The sequence below is a fragment of the Dendrobates tinctorius genome, unplaced genomic scaffold (genome assembly GCF_039654945.1).
Source record: "Dendrobates tinctorius isolate UK_male_01 unplaced genomic scaffold, ASM3965494v1 ptg000254l, whole genome shotgun sequence".
NCBI lineage: Eukaryota > Metazoa > Chordata > Amphibia > Anura > Dendrobatidae > Dendrobates > Dendrobates tinctorius.
Window position 1 is genome coordinate 1868591 of NW_027361921.1, and position 16838 is coordinate 1885428.

Here is a 16838-nt window from a genome sequence, read left to right on the forward strand (position 1 = left end):
CCAATTTTCATGTGTGAATATTTATTATTCTGCTTTTTCCGAAAACTGCTATGAAAATTTGTAGCATCTAATGTGTAATTCCACTGGTTTTAATTTGTAATGCTTGAGCCCATCCTATATTCTCTAAAGAAAGTTATTTCATCTGATTCCTTTTAGAGCATTTCAAAAGCAAAATTTTTTTTTTTACTCAAATTCCACTGGTTTTAATTTGTAATGCTTGAAGCCATCCTATATTCTCTAAAGAAACTTATTTCATCTAATTCCTTTTAGAGCATTTCAAAAGCAGAAAGTTTTTTTCTCTCAATTACACTTTATTAGTGCTTTGGGAAAGACATGTTTGATGTCAAACAAAAGTGAAAGTCCTCTTTTTCGGCTAACAGCCCCAAACTGACATGAAGAAAGGAAAGCACTGCTGACATTCGAAATCAAGATTTTCTGTTTACTAAACAGGCTCTTTGACCAACTTGTCTACATCACAAAAAGATGTGATATATTGGAAAGACTGCTTAGAGAGTCAGGTGCGGAAAGTGGAGGCATTTCAAAATAAAATCCATTGGTTAAGTTGTCAAGCTTGAAGCAATCTTACTTCCTTTTCAGCATTTAGATGAGATTCTTAATCTCACAATTGCACTATCAGTAGGGCTGGAACAATGGCAAATTTGAATTTGCACACAGGTAAAAGACCTGCTTTAAGATAGGAAGCTTATTCTTGAGAAGATGAAAACAAGGTACTTCTGAGAGTTGAACTTAGGATCTCCTGTTTACAAGACAGGCACTTTAACCAACTAAGCCACAGCACCCCAATTTTCATGTGTGAATATTTATTATTCTGCTTTTTCCGAAAACTGCTATGAAAATTTGTAGCATCTAATGTGTAATTCCACTGGTTTTAATTTGTAATGCTTGAGCCCATCCTATATTCTCTAAAGAAAGTTATTTCATCTGATTCCTTTTAGAGCATTTCAAAAGCAAAATTTTTTTTTTTACTCAAATTCCACTGGTTTTAATTTGTAATGCTTGAAGCCATCCTATATTCTCTAAAGAAACTTATTTCATCTAATTCCTTTTAGAGCATTTCAAAAGCAGAAAGTTTTTTTCTCTCAATTACACTTTATTAGTGCTTTGGGAAAGACATGTTTGATGTCAAACAAAAGTGAAAGTCCTCTTTTTCGGCTAACAGCCCCAAACTGACATGAAGAAAGGAAAGCACTGCTGACATTCGAAATCAAGATTTTCTGTTTACTAAACAGGCTCTTTGACCAACTTGTCTACATCACAAAAAGATGTGATATATTGGAAAGACTGCTTAGAGAGTCAGGTGCGGAAAGTGGAGGCATTTCAAAATAAAATCCATTGGTTAAGTTGTCAAGCTTGAAGCAATCTTACTTCCTTTTCAGCATTTAGATGAGATTCTTAATCTCACAATTGCACTATCAGTAGGGCTGGAACAATGGCAAATTTGAGTTTGCACACAGGTAAAACACACCTGCTTTAAGATAGGAAGCTTATTCTTGAGAAGATGTAGCATCTTGGTTAAGTTGGTTAAGTTGTCAAGCTTGAAGCAATCTTACTTCCTTTTCAGCAATTAGATGAGATTCTTAATCTCACAATTGCACTATCAGTAGGGCTGGAACAATGGCAAATTTGAGTTTGCACACAGGTAAAACACCTGCTTTAAGATAGGAAGCTTATTCTTGAGAAGACAAAAACAAGGTACTGCTGAGAGTTGAACTCAGGATCTCCTGTTTACAAGACAGGCACTTTAACCAACTAAACCACAGCACCCCAATTTTCATGTGTGAATATTTATTATTCTGCTTTTTCTGAAAACTGCTATGAAAATTTGTAGCATCTAATGTGTAATTCCACTGGTTTTAATTTGTAATGCTTGAGCCCATCCTATATTCTCTAAAGAAAGTTATTTCATCTGATTCCTTTTAGAGCATTTCAAAAGCAAAATTTTTTTTTTTACTCAAATTCCACTGGTTTTAATTTGTAATGCTTGAAGCCATCCTATATTCTCTAAAGAAACTTATTTCATCTAATTCCTTTTAGAGCATTTCAAAAGCAGAAAGTTTTTTTTCTCTCAATTACACTTTATTAGTGCTTTGGGAAAGACATGTTTGATGTCAAACAAAAGTGAAAGTCCTCTTTTTCGGCTAACAGCCCCAAACTGACATGAAGAAAGGAAAGCACTGCTGACATTCGAAATCAAGATTTTCTGTTTACTAAACAAGCTCTTTGACCAACTTGTCTACATCACAAAAAGATGTGATATATTGGAAAGACTGCTTAGAGAGTCAGGTGCGGAAAGTGGAGGCATTTCAAAATAAAATCCATTGGTTAAGTTGTCAAGCTTGAAGCAATCTTACTTCCTTTTCAGCATTTAGGTGAGATTCTTAATCTCACAATTGCACTATCAGTAGGGCTGGAAAAATGGCAAATTTGAGTTTGCACACAGGTAAAACACACCTGCTTTAAGATAGGAAGCTTATTCTTGAGAAGATGAAAACAAGGTACTGCTGAGAGTTGAACTCAGGATCTCCTGTTTACAAGACAGGCTCTTTAACCAACTAAGCCACAGCACCACATGTTCCGTAGGTGAATATTTATTATTCTGCTTTTTCCGAAAACTGCTATGAAAATTTGTAGCATCTAATGTGTAATTCCACTGGTTTTAATTTGTAATGCTTGAGCCCATCCTATATTCTCTAAAGAAAGTTATTTCATCTGATTCCTTTTAGAGAATTTCAAAAGCAACATTTTTTTTTTACTCAAATTCCACTGGTTTTAATTTGTAATGCTTGAAGCCATCCTATATTCTCTAAAGAAAGTTATTTCATCTGATTCCTTTTAGAGCATTTCAAAAGCAAAATTTTTTTTTTTACTCAAATTCCACTGGTTTTAATTTGTAATGCTTGAAGCCATCCTATATTCTCTAAAGAAACTTATTTCATCTAATTCCTTTTAGAGCATTTCAAAAGCAGAAAGTTTTTTTCTCTCAATTACACTTTATTAGTGCTTTGGGAAAGACATGTTTGATGTCAAACAAAAGTGAAAGTCCTCTTTTTCGGCTAACAGCCCCAAACTGACATGAAGAAAGGAAAGCACTGCTGACATTCGAAATCAAGATTTTCTGTTTACTAAACAGGCTCTTTGACCAACTTGTCTACATCACAAAAAGATGTGATATATTGGAAAGACTGCTTAGAGAGTCAGGTGCGGAAAGTGGAGGCATTTCAAAATAAAATCCATTGGTTAAGTTGTCAAGCTTGAAGCAATCTTACTTCCTTTTCAGCATTTAGATGAGATTCTTAATCTCACAATTGCACTATCAGTAGGGCTGGAACAATGGCAAATTTGAGTTTGCACACAGGTAAAACACACCTGCTTTAAGATAGGAAGCTTATTCTTGAGAAGATGTAGCATCTTGGTTAAGTTGGTTAAGTTGTCAAGCTTGAAGCAATCTTACTTCCTTTTCAGCAATTAGATGAGATTCTTAATCTCACAATTGCACTATCAGTAGGGCTGGAACAATGGCAAATTTGAGTTTGCACACAGGTAAAACACCTGCTTTAAGATAGGAAGCTTATTCTTGAGAAGACAAAAACAAGGTACTGCTGAGAGTTGAACTCAGGATCTCCAGTTTACAAGACAGGCGCTTTAACCAACTAAGCCACAGCACCACATGTTCTATAGGTGAATATTTATTATTCTGCTTTTTCCGAAAACTGCTATGAAAATTTGTAGCATCTAATGTGTAATTCCACTGGTTTTAATTTGTAATGCTTGAGCCCATCCTATATTCTCTAAAGAAAGTTATTTCATCTGATTCCTTTTAGAGCATTTCAAAAGCAAAATTTTTCTTTAACTCAATTTCCACTGGTTTTAATTTGTAATGCTTGAAGCCATCCTATATTCTCTAAAGAAACTTATTTCATCTAATTCCTTTTAGAGCATTTCAAAAGCAGAAAGTTTTTTTCTCTCAAATACACTTTATTAGTGCTTTGGGAAAGACATGTTTGATGTCAAACAGAAGTGAAAGTCTTCTTTTTCGGCTAACAGCCCCAAACTGACATGAAGAAAGGAAAGCACTGCTGACATTCGAAATCAAGATTTTCTGTTTACTAAACAGGCTCTTTGACCAACTTGTCTACATCACAAAAAGATGTGATATATTGGAAAGACTGCTTAGAGAGTCAGGTGCGGAAAGTGGAGGCATTTCAAAATAAAATCCATTGGTTAAGTTGTCAAGCTTGAAGCAATCTTACTTCCTTTTCAGCATTTAGATGAGATTCTTAATCTCACAATTGCACTATCAGTAGGGCTGGAACAATGGCAAATTTGAGTTTGCACACAGGTAAAACACCTGCTTTAAGATAGGAAGCTTATTCTTGAGAAGATGAAAACAAGGTACTGCTGAGAGTTGAACTCAGGATCTCCTGTTTACAAGACAGGCGCTTTAACCAACTAAGCCACAGCACCACATGTGCCGTAGGTGAATATTTATTATTCTGCTTTTTCCGAAAACTGCTATGAAAATTTGTAGCATCTAATGTGTAATTCCACTGGTTTTAATTTGTAATGCTTGAGCCCATCCTATATTCTCTAAAGAAAGTTATTTCATCTGATTCCTTTTAGAGCATTTCAAAAGCAAAAATTTTTTTTTTTACTCAAATTCCACTGGTTTTAATTTGTAATGCTTGAAGCCATCCTATATTCTCTAAAGAAACTTATTTCATCTAATTCCTTTTAGAGCATTTCAAAAGCAGAAAGTTTTTTTTCTCTCAATTACACTTTATTAGTGCTTTGGGAAAGACATGTTTGATGTCAAACAAAAGTGAAAGTCCTCTTTTTCGGCTAACAGCCCCAAACTGACATGAAGAAAGGAAAGCACTGCTGACATTCGAAATCAAGATTTTCTGTTTACTAAACAGGCTCTTTGACCAACTTGTCTACATCACAAAAAGATGTGATATATTGGAAAGACTGCTTAGAGAGTCAGGTGCGGAAAGTGGAGGCATTTCAAAATAAAATCCATTGGTTAAGTTGTCAAGCTTGAAGCAATCTTACTTCCTTTTCAGCATTTAGATGAGATTCTTAATCTCACAATTGCCCTATCAGTAGGGCTGGAACAATGGCAAATTTGAGTTTGCACACAGGTAAAACACCTGCTTTAAGATAGGAAGCTTATTCTTGAGAAGATGAAAACAAGGTACTGCTGAGAGTTGAACTCAGGATCTCCTGTTTACAAGACAGGCGCTTTAACCAACTAAGCCACAGCACCACATGTGCCGTAGGTGAATATTTATTATTCTGCTTTTTCCGAAAACTGCTATGAAAATTTGTAGCATCTAATGTGTAATTCCACTGGTTTTAATTTGTAATGCTTGAGCCCATCCTATATTCTCTAAAGAAAGTTATTTCATCTGATTCCTTTTAGAGCATTTCAAAAGCAAAAATTTTTTTTTTTACTCAAATTCCACTGGTTTTAATTTGTAATGCTTGAAGCCATCCTATATTCTCTAAAGAAACTTATTTCATCTAATTCCTTTTAGAGCATTTCAAAAGCAGAAAGTTTTTTTCTCTCAATTACACTTTATTAGTGCTTTGGGAAAGACATGTTTGATGTCAAACAAAAGTGAAAGTCCTCTTTTTCGGCTAACAGCCCCAAACTGACATGAAGAAAGGAAAGCACTGCTGACATTCGAAATCAAGATTTTCTGTTTACTAAACAGGCTCTTTGACCAACTTGTCTACATCACAAAAAGATGTGATATATTGGAAAGACTGCTTAGAGAGTCAGGTGCGGAAAGTGGAGGCATTTCAAAATAAAATCCATTGGTTAAGTTGTCAAGCTTGAAGCAATCTTACTTCCTTTTCAGCATTTAGATGAGATTCTTAATCTCACAATTGCACTATCAGTAGGGCTGGAACAATGGCAAATTTGAGTTTGCACACAGGTAAAACACACCTGCTTTAAGATAGGAAGCTTATTCTTGAGAAGATGAAAACAAGGTACTGCTGAGAGTTGAACTCAGGATCTCCTGTTTACAAGACAGGCGCTTTAACCAACTAAGCCACAGCACCACATGAGCCGTAGGTGAATATTTATTATTCTGCTTTTTCCGAAAACTGCTATGAAAATTTGTAGCATCTAATGTGTAATTCCACTGGTTTTAATTTGTAATGCTTGAGCCCATCCTATATTCTCTAAAGAAAGTTATTTCATCTGATTCCTTTTAGAGCATTTCAAAAGCAAAAATTTTTTTTTTACTCAAATTCCACTGGTTTTAATTTGTAATGCTTGAAGCCATCCTATATTCTCTAAAGAAACTTATTTCATCTAATTCCTTTTAGAGCATTTCAAAAGCAGAAAGTTTTTTTCTCTCAATTACACTTTATTAGTGCTTTGGGAAAGACATGTTTGATGTCAAACAAAAGTGAAAGTCCTCTTTTTCGGCTAAAAGCCCCAAACTGACATGAAGAAACGAAAGCACTGCTGACATTCGAAATCAAGATTTTCTGTTTACTAAACAGGCTCTTTGACCAACTTGTCTACATCACAAAAAGATGTGATATATTGGAAAGACTGCTTAGAGAGTCAGGTGCGGAAAGTGGAGGCATTTCAAAATAAAATCCATTGGTTAAGTTGTCAAGCTTGAAGCAATCTTACTTCCTTTTCAGCATTTAGATGAGATTTTTAATCTCACAATTGCACTCTCAGTAGGGTTGGAACAATGGCAAATTTGAGTTTGCACACAGGTAAAACACCTGCTTTAAGATAGGAAGCTTATTCTTGAGAAGACAAAAACAAGGTACTGCTGAGAGTTGAACTCAGGATCTCCAGTTTACAAGACATGCGCTTTAACCAACTAAGCCACAGCACCACATGTTCCATAGGTGAATATTTATTATTCTGCTTTTTCCTAAAACTGCTATGAAAATTTGTAGCATCTAATGTGTAATTCCACTGGTTTTAATTTGTAATGCTTGAGCCCATCCTATATTCTCTAAAGAAAGTTATTTCATCTGATTCCTTTTAGAGCATTTCAAAAGCAAAATTTTTTTTTTTACTCAAATTCCACTGGTTTTAATTTGTAATGCTTGAAGCCATCCTATATTCTCTAAAGAAACTTATTTCATCTAATTCCTTTTAGAGCATTTCAAAAGCAGAAAGTTTTTTTCTCTCAAATACACTTTATTAGTGCTTTGGGAAAGACATGTTTGATGTCAAACAGAAGTGAAAGTCTTCTTTTTCGGCTAACAGCCCCAAACTGACATGAAGAAAGGAAAGCACTGCTGACATTCGAAATCAAGATTTTCTGTTTACTAAACAGGCTCTTTGACCAACTTGTCTACATCACAAAAAGATGTGATATATTGGAAAGACTGCTTAGAGAGTCACAATTGCACTATCAGTAGGGCTGGAACAATGGCAAATTTGAATTTGCACACAGGTAAAAGACCTGCTTTAAGATAGGAAGCTTATTCTTGAGAAGATGAAAACAAGGTACTGCTGAGAGTTGAACTCAGGATCTCCTGTTTACAAGACAGGCACTTTAACCAACTAAGCCACAGCACCCCAATTTTCATGTGTGAATATTTATTATTCTGCTTTTTCCGAAAACTGCTATGAAAATTTGTAGCATCTAATGTGTAATTCCACTGGTTTTAATTTGTAATGCTTGAGCCCATCCTATATTCTCTAAAGAAAGTTATTTCATCTGATTCCTTTTAGAGCATTTCAAAAGCAAAATTTTTTTTTTTACTCAAATTCCACTGGTTTTAATTTGTAATGCTTGAAGCCATCCTATATTCTCTAAAGAAACTTATTTCATCTAATTCCTTTTAGAGCATTTCAAAAGCAGAAAGTTTTTTTTCTCTCAATTACACTTTATTAGTGCTTTGGGAAAGACATGTTTGATGTCAAACAAAAGTGAAAGTCCTCTTTTTCGGCTAACAGCCCCAAACTGACATGAAGAAAGGAAAGCACTGCTGACATTCGAAATCAAGATTTTCTGTTTACTAAACAGGCTCTTTGACCAACTTGTCTACATCACAAAAAGATGTGATATATTGGAAAGACTGCTTAGAGAGTCAGGTGCGGAAAGTGGAGGCATTTCAAAATAAAATCCATTGGTTAAGTTGTCAAGCTTGAAGCAATCTTACTTCCTTTTCAGCATTTAGATGAGATTCTTAATCTCACAATTGCACTATCAGTAGGGCTGGAACAATGGCAAATTTGAATTTGCACACAGGTAAAAGACCTGCTTTAAGATAGTAAGCTTATTCTTGAGAATATGAAAACAAGATACTGCTGAGAGTTGAACTCAGGATCTCCTGTTTACAAGACAGGCACTTTAACCAACTAAGCCACAGCACCCCAATTTTCAAGTGTGAACATTTATTATTCTGCTTTTTCCAAAAACTGCTATGAAAATTTGTAGCATCTAATGTGTAATTCCACTGGTTTTAATTTGTAATGCTTGAGCCCATCCTATATTCTCTAAAGAAAGTTATTTCATCTGATTCCTTTTAGAGCATTTCAAAAGCAAAATTTTTTTTTTACTCAAATTCCACTGGTTTTAATTTGTAATGCTTGAAGCCATCCTATATTCTCTAAAGAAACTTATTTCATCTAATTCCTTTTAGAGCATTTCAAAAGCAGAAAGTTTTTTTCTCTCAATTACACTTTATTAGTGCTTTGGGAAAGACATGTTTGATGTCAAACAGAAGTGAAAGTCTTCTTTTTCGGCTAACAGCCCCAAACTGACATGAAGAAAGGAAAGCACTGCTGACATTCGAAATCAAGATTTTCTGTTTACTAAACAGGCTCTTTGACCAACTTGTCTACATCACAAAAAGATGTGATATATTGGAAAGACTGCTTAGAGAGTCAGGTGCGGAAAGTGGAGGCATTTCAAAATAAAATCCATTGGTTAAGTTGTCAAGCTTGAAGCAATCTTACTTCCTTTTCAGCATTTAGATGAGATTCTTAATCTCACAATTGCACTATCAGTAGGGCTGGAACAATGGCAAATTTGAGTTTGCACACAGGTAAAACACCTGCTTTAAGATAGGAAGCTTATTCTTGAGAAGACAAAAACAAGGTACTGCTGAGAGTTGAACTCAGGATCTCCAGTTTACAAGACAGGCACTTTAACCAACTAAGCCACAGCACCACATGTTCCATAGGTGAATATTTATTATTCTGCTTTTTCCGAAAACTGCTATGAAAATTTGTAGCATCTAATGTGTAATTCCACTGGTTTTAATTTGTAATGCTTGAGCCCATCCTATATTCTCTAAAGAAAGTTATTTCATCTGATTCCTTTTAGAGCATTTCAAAAGCAAAATTTTTCTTTAACTCAAATTCCACTGGTTTTAATTTGTAATGCTTGAAACCATCCTATATTCTCTAAAGAAACTTATTTCATCTAATTCCTTTTAGAGCATTTCAAAAGCAGAAAGTTTTTTTCTCTCAAATACACTTTATTAGTGCTTTGGGAAAGACATGTTTGATGTCAAACAGAAGTGAAAGTCTTCTTTTTCGGCTAACAGCCCCAAACTGACATGAAGAAAGGAAAGCACTGCTGACATTCGAAATCAAGATTTTCTGTTTACTAAACAGGCTCTTTGACCAACTTGTCTACATCACAAAAAGATGTGATATATTGGAAAGACTGCTTAGAGAGTCACAATTGCACTATCAGTAGGGCTGGAACAATGGCAAATTTGAATTTGCACACAGGTAAAAGACCTGCTTTAAGATAGGAAGCTTATTCTTGAGAAGATGAAAACAAGGTACTGCTGAGAGTTGAACTCAGGATCTCCTGTTTACAAGACAGGAACTTTAACCAACTAAGCCACAGCACCCCAATTTTCATGTGTGAATATTTATTATTCTGCTTTTTCCGAAAACTGCTATGAAAATTTGTAGCATCTAATGTGTAATTCCACTGGTTTTAATTTGTAATGCTTGAGCCCATCCTATATTCTCTAAAGAAAGTTATTTCATCTGATTCCTTTTAGAGCATTTCAAAAGCAAAATTTTTTTTTTTACTCAAATTCCACTGGTTTTAATTTGTAATGCTTGAAGCCATCCTATATTCTCTAAAGAAACTTATTTCATCTAATTCCTTTTAGAGCATTTCAAAAGCAGAAAGTTTTTTTCTCTCAATTACACTTTATTAGTGCTTTGGGAAAGACATGTTTGATGTCAAACAAAAGTGAAAGTCCTCTTTTTCGGCTAACAGCCCCAAACTGACATGAAGAAAGGAAAGCACTGCTGACATTCGAAATCAAGATTTTCTGTTTACTAAACAGGCTCTTTGACCAACTTGTCTACATCACAAAAAGATGTGATATATTGGAAAGACTGCTTAGAGAGTCAGGTGCGGAAAGTGGAGGCATTTCAAAATAAAATCCATTGGTTAAGTTGTCAAGCTTGAAGCAATCTTACTTCCTTTTCAGCATTTAGATGAGATTCTTAATCTCACAATTGCACTATCAGTAGGGCTGGAACAATGGCAAATTTGAGTTTGCACACAGGTAAAACACACCTGCTTTAAGATAGGAAGCTTATTCTTGAGAAGATGTAGCATCTTGGTTAAGTTGGTTAAGTTGTCAAGCTTGAAGCAATCTTACTTCCTTTTCAGCAATTAGATGAGATTCTTAATCTCACAATTGCACTATCAGTAGGGCTGGAACAATGGCAAATTTGAATTTGCACACAGGTAAAACACCTGCTTTAAGATAGGAAACTTATTCTTGAGAAGACAAAAACAAGGTACTGCTGAGAGTTGAACTCAGGATCTCCAGTTTACAAGACAGGCGCTTTAACCAACTAAGCCACAGCACCACATGTTCCATAGGTGAATATTTATTATTCTGCTTTTTCCGAAAACTGCTATGAAAATTTGTAGCATCTAATGTGTAATTCCACTGGTTTTAATTTGTAATGCTTGAGCCCATCCTATATTCTCTAAAGAAAGTTATTTCATCTGATTCCTTTTAGAGCATTTCAAAAGCAAAATTTTTTTTTTTACTCAAATTCCACTGGTTTTAATTTGTAATGCTTGAAGCCATCCTATATTCTCTAAAGAAACTTATTTCATCTAATTCCTTTTAGAGCATTTCAAAAGCAGAAAGTTTTTTTCTCTCAATTACACTTTATTAGTGCTTTGGGAAAGACATGTTTGATGTCAAACAAAAGTGAAAGTCCTCTTTTTCGGCTAACAGCCCCAAACTGACATGAAGAAAGGAAAGCACTGCTGACATTCGAAATCAAGATTTTCTGTTTACTAAACAGGCTCTTTGACCAACTTGTCTACATCACAAAAAGATGTGATATATTGGAAAGACTGCTTAGGGAGTCAGGTGCGGAAAGTGGAGGCATTTCAAAATAAAATCCATTGGTTAAGTTGTCAAGCTTGAAGCAATCTTACTTCCTTTTCAGCATTTAGATGAGATTCTTAATCTCACAATTGCACTATCAGTAGGGCTGGAACAATGGCAAATTTGAGTTTGCACACAGGTAAAACACACCTGCTTTAAGATAGGAAGCTTATTCTTGAGAAGATGTAGCATCTTGGTTAAGTTGGTTAAGTTGTCAAGCTTGAAGCAATCTTACTTCCTTTTCAGCAATTAGATGAGATTCTTAATCTCACAATTGCACTATCAGTAGGGCTGGAACAATGGCAAATTTGAGTTTGCACACAGGTAAAACACCTGCTTTAAGATAGGAAGCTTATTCTTGAGAAGACAAAAACAAGGTACTGCTGAGAGTTGAACTCAGGATCTCCAGTTTACAAGACAGGCGCTTTAACCAACTAAGCCACAGCACCACATGTTGCATAGGTGAATATTTATTATTCTGCTTTTTCCGAAAACTGCTATGAAAATTTGTAGCATCTAATGTGTAATTCCACTGGTTTTAATTTGTAATGCTTGAGCCCATCCTATATTCTCTAAAGAAAGTTATTTCATCTGATTCCTTTTAGAGCATTTCAAAAGCAAAATTTTTTTTTTTACTCAAATTCCACTGGTTTTAATTTGTAATGCTTGAAGCCATCCTATATTCTCTAAAGAAACTTATTTCATCTAATTCCTTTTAGAGCATTTCAAAAGCAGAAAGTTTTTTTCTCTCAATTACACTTTATTAGTGCTTTGGGAAAGACATGTTTGATGTCAAACAAAAGTGAAAGTCCTCTTTTTCGGCTAACAGCCCCAAACTGACATGAAGAAAGGAAAGCACTGCTGACATTCGAAATCAAGATTTTCTGTTTACTAAACAGGCTCTTTGACCAACTTGTCTACATCACAAAAAGATGTGATATATTGGAAAGACTGCTTAGAGAGTCAGGTGCGGAAAGTGGAGGCATTTCAAAATAAAATCCATTGGTTAAGTTGTCAAGCTTGAAGCAATCTTACTTCCTTTTCAGCATTTAGATGAGATTCTTAATCTCACAATTGCACTATCAGTAGGGCTGGAACAATGGCAAATTTGAGTTTGCACACAGGTAAAACACACCTGCTTTAAGATAGGAAGCTTATTCTTGAGAAGATGTAGCATCTTGGTTAAGTTGGTTAAGTTGTCAAGCTTGAAGCAATCTTACTTCCTTTTCAGCATTTAGATGAGATTCTTAATCTCACAATTGCACTATCAGTAGGGCTGGAACAATGGCAAATTTGAGTTTGCACACAGGTAAAACACACCTGCTTTAAGATAGGAAGCTTATTCTTGAGAAGATGTAGCATCTTGGTTAAGTTGGTTAAGTTGTCAAGCTTGAAGCAATCTTACTTCCTTTTCAGCAATTAGATGAGATTCTTAATCTCACAATTGCACTATCAGTAGGGCTGGAACAATGGCAAATTTGAGTTTGCACACAGGTAAAACACACCTGCTTTAAGATAGGAAGCTTATTCTTGAGAAGATGAAAACAAGGTACTGCTGAGAGTTGAACTCAGGATCTCCTGTTTACAAGACAGGCGCTTTAACCAACTAAGCCACAGCACCACATGAGCCGTAGGTGAATATTTATTATTCTGCTTTTTCCGAAAACTGCTATGAAAATTTGTAGCATCTAATGTGTAATTCCACTGGTTTTAATTTGTAATGCTTGAGCCCATCCTATATTCTCTAAAGAAAGTTATTTCATCTGATTCCTTTTAGAGCATTTCAAAAGCAAAAATTTTTTTTTTACTCAAATTCCACTGGTTTTAATTTGTAATGCTTGAAGCCATCCTATATTCTCTAAAGAAACTTATTTCATCTAATTCCTTTTAGAGCATTTCAAAAGCAGAAAGTTTTTTTCTCTCAATTACACTTTATTAGTGCTTTGGGAAAGACATGTTTGATGTCAAACAAAAGTGAAAGTCCTCTTTTTCGGCTAAAAGCCCCAAACTGACATGAAGAAACGAAAGCACTGCTGACATTCGAAATCAAGATTTTCTGTTTACTAAACAGGCTCTTTGACCAACTTGTCTACATCACAAAAAGATGTGATATATTGGAAAGACTGCTTAGAGAGTCAGGTGCGGAAAGTGGAGGCATTTCAAAATAAAATCCATTGGTTAAGTTGTCAAGCTTGAAGCAATCTTACTTCCTTTTCAGCATTTAGATGAGATTTTTAATCTCACAATTGCACTCTCAGTAGGGTTGGAACAATGGCAAATTTGAGTTTGCACACAGGTAAAACACCTGCTTTAAGATAGGAAGCTTATTCTTGAGAAGACAAAAACAAGGTACTGCTGAGAGTTGAACTCAGGATCTCCAGTTTACAAGACATGCGCTTTAACCAACTAAGCCACAGCACCACATGTTCCATAGGTGAATATTTATTATTCTGCTTTTTCCTAAAACTGCTATGAAAATTTGTAGCATCTAATGTGTAATTCCACTGGTTTTAATTTGTAATGCTTGAGCCCATCCTATATTCTCTAAAGAAAGTTATTTCATCTGATTCCTTTTAGAGCATTTCAAAAGCAAAATTTTTTTTTTTACTCAAATTCCACTGGTTTTAATTTGTAATGCTTGAAGCCATCCTATATTCTCTAAAGAAACTTATTTCATCTAATTCCTTTTAGAGCATTTCAAAAGCAGAAAGTTTTTTTCTCTCAAATACACTTTATTAGTGCTTTGGGAAAGACATGTTTGATGTCAAACAGAAGTGAAAGTCTTCTTTTTCGGCTAACAGCCCCAAACTGACATGAAGAAAGGAAAGCACTGCTGACATTCGAAATCAAGATTTTCTGTTTACTAAACAGGCTCTTTGACCAACTTGTCTACATCACAAAAAGATGTGATATATTGGAAAGACTGCTTAGAGAGTCACAATTGCACTATCAGTAGGGCTGGAACAATGGCAAATTTGAATTTGCACACAGGTAAAAGACCTGCTTTAAGATAGGAAGCTTATTCTTGAGAAGATGAAAACAAGGTACTGCTGAGAGTTGAACTCAGGATCTCCTGTTTACAAGACAGGCACTTTAACCAACTAAGCCACAGCACCCCAATTTTCATGTGTGAATATTTATTATTCTGCTTTTTCCGAAAACTGCTATGAAAATTTGTAGCATCTAATGTGTAATTCCACTGGTTTTAATTTGTAATGCTTGAGCCCATCCTATATTCTCTAAAGAAAGTTATTTCATCTGATTCCTTTTAGAGCATTTCAAAAGCAAAATTTTTTTTTTTACTCAAATTCCACTGGTTTTAATTTGTAATGCTTGAAGCCATCCTATATTCTCTAAAGAAACTTATTTCATCTAATTCCTTTTAGAGCATTTCAAAAGCAGAAAGTTTTTTTTCTCTCAATTACACTTTATTAGTGCTTTGGGAAAGACATGTTTGATGTCAAACAAAAGTGAAAGTCCTCTTTTTCGGCTAACAGCCCCAAACTGACATGAAGAAAGGAAAGCACTGCTGACATTCGAAATCAAGATTTTCTGTTTACTAAACAGGCTCTTTGACCAACTTGTCTACATCACAAAAAGATGTGATATATTGGAAAGACTGCTTAGAGAGTCAGGTGCGGAAAGTGGAGGCATTTCAAAATAAAATCCATTGGTTAAGTTGTCAAGCTTGAAGCAATCTTACTTCCTTTTCAGCATTTAGATGAGATTCTTAATCTCACAATTGCACTATCAGTAGGGCTGGAACAATGGCAAATTTGAATTTGCACACAGGTAAAAGACCTGCTTTAAGATAGTAAGCTTATTCTTGAGAATATGAAAACAAGATACTGCTGAGAGTTGAACTCAGGATCTCCTGTTTACAAGACAGGCACTTTAACCAACTAAGCCACAGCACCCCAATTTTCAAGTGTGAACATTTATTATTCTGCTTTTTCCAAAAACTGCTATGAAAATTTGTAGCATCTAATGTGTAATTCCACTGGTTTTAATTTGTAATGCTTGAGCCCATCCTATATTCTCTAAAGAAAGTTATTTCATCTGATTCCTTTTAGAGCATTTCAAAAGCAAAATTTTTTTTTTACTCAAATTCCACTGGTTTTAATTTGTAATGCTTGAAGCCATCCTATATTCTCTAAAGAAACTTATTTCATCTAATTCCTTTTAGAGCATTTCAAAAGCAGAAAGTTTTTTTCTCTCAATTACACTTTATTAGTGCTTTGGGAAAGACATGTTTGATGTCAAACAGAAGTGAAAGTCTTCTTTTTCGGCTAACAGCCCCAAACTGACATGAAGAAAGGAAAGCACTGCTGACATTCGAAATCAAGATTTTCTGTTTACTAAACAGGCTCTTTGACCAACTTGTCTACATCACAAAAAGATGTGATATATTGGAAAGACTGCTTAGAGAGTCAGGTGCGGAAAGTGGAGGCATTTCAAAATAAAATCCATTGGTTAAGTTGTCAAGCTTGAAGCAATCTTACTTCCTTTTCAGCATTTAGATGAGATTCTTAATCTCACAATTGCACTATCAGTAGGGCTGGAACAATGGCAAATTTGAGTTTGCACACAGGTAAAACACCTGCTTTAAGATAGGAAGCTTATTCTTGAGAAGACAAAAACAAGGTACTGCTGAGAGTTGAACTCAGGATCTCCAGTTTACAAGACAGGCACTTTAACCAACTAAGCCACAGCACCACATGTTCCATAGGTGAATATTTATTATTCTGCTTTTTCCGAAAACTGCTATGAAAATTTGTAGCATCTAATGTGTAATTCCACTGGTTTTAATTTGTAATGCTTGAGCCCATCCTATATTCTCTAAAGAAAGTTATTTCATCTGATTCCTTTTAGAGCATTTCAAAAGCAAAATTTTTCTTTAACTCAAATTCCACTGGTTTTAATTTGTAATGCTTGAAACCATCCTATATTCTCTAAAGAAACTTATTTCATCTAATTCCTTTTAGAGCATTTCAAAAGCAGAAAGTTTTTTTCTCTCAAATACACTTTATTAGTGCTTTGGGAAAGACATGTTTGATGTCAAACAGAAGTGAAAGTCTTCTTTTTCGGCTAACAGCCCCAAACTGACATGAAGAAAGGAAAGCACTGCTGACATTCGAAATCAAGATTTTCTGTTTACTAAACAGGCTCTTTGACCAACTTGTCTACATCACAAAAAGATGTGATATATTGGAAAGACTGCTTAGAGAGTCACAATTGCACTATCAGTAGGGCTGGAACAATGGCAAATTTGAATTTGCACACAGGTAAAAGACCTGCTTTAAGATAGGAAGCTTATTCTTGAGAAGATGAAAACAAGGTACTGCTGAGAGTTGAACTCAGGATCTCCTGTTTACAAGACAGGAACTTTAACCAACTAAGCCACAGCACCCCAATTTTCATGTGTGAATATTTATTAT

At 34.9% G+C, this 16838-nt stretch overlaps 6 non-coding genes across 6 annotated transcripts; all 6 read right to left on the reverse strand.

Moving 5' to 3' along the window:
• Positions 1-4411: 4411 nt before the first annotated feature.
• On the reverse strand, positions 4412-4485 carry TRNAT-UGU (transfer RNA threonine (anticodon UGU)). The gene has a single exon. It is a non-coding gene; the product is annotated as a tRNA-Thr (tRNA).
• Positions 4486-5213: 728 nt separating this feature from the next.
• TRNAT-UGU (transfer RNA threonine (anticodon UGU)) lies at positions 5214-5287 on the reverse strand. The gene has a single exon. It is a non-coding gene; the product is annotated as a tRNA-Thr (tRNA).
• A 729-nt stretch (positions 5288-6016) lies between these two features.
• TRNAT-UGU (transfer RNA threonine (anticodon UGU)) lies at positions 6017-6090 on the reverse strand. The gene has a single exon. It is a non-coding gene; the product is annotated as a tRNA-Thr (tRNA).
• A 1421-nt stretch (positions 6091-7511) lies between these two features.
• On the reverse strand, positions 7512-7585 carry TRNAT-UGU (transfer RNA threonine (anticodon UGU)). The gene has a single exon. It is a non-coding gene; the product is annotated as a tRNA-Thr (tRNA).
• Positions 7586-12947: 5362 nt separating this feature from the next.
• TRNAT-UGU (transfer RNA threonine (anticodon UGU)) lies at positions 12948-13021 on the reverse strand. The gene has a single exon. It is a non-coding gene; the product is annotated as a tRNA-Thr (tRNA).
• Positions 13022-14442: 1421 nt separating this feature from the next.
• On the reverse strand, positions 14443-14516 carry TRNAT-UGU (transfer RNA threonine (anticodon UGU)). Its single transcript has one exon. It is a non-coding gene; the product is annotated as a tRNA-Thr (tRNA).
• Between the last annotated feature and the right edge of the window lie 2322 nt (positions 14517-16838).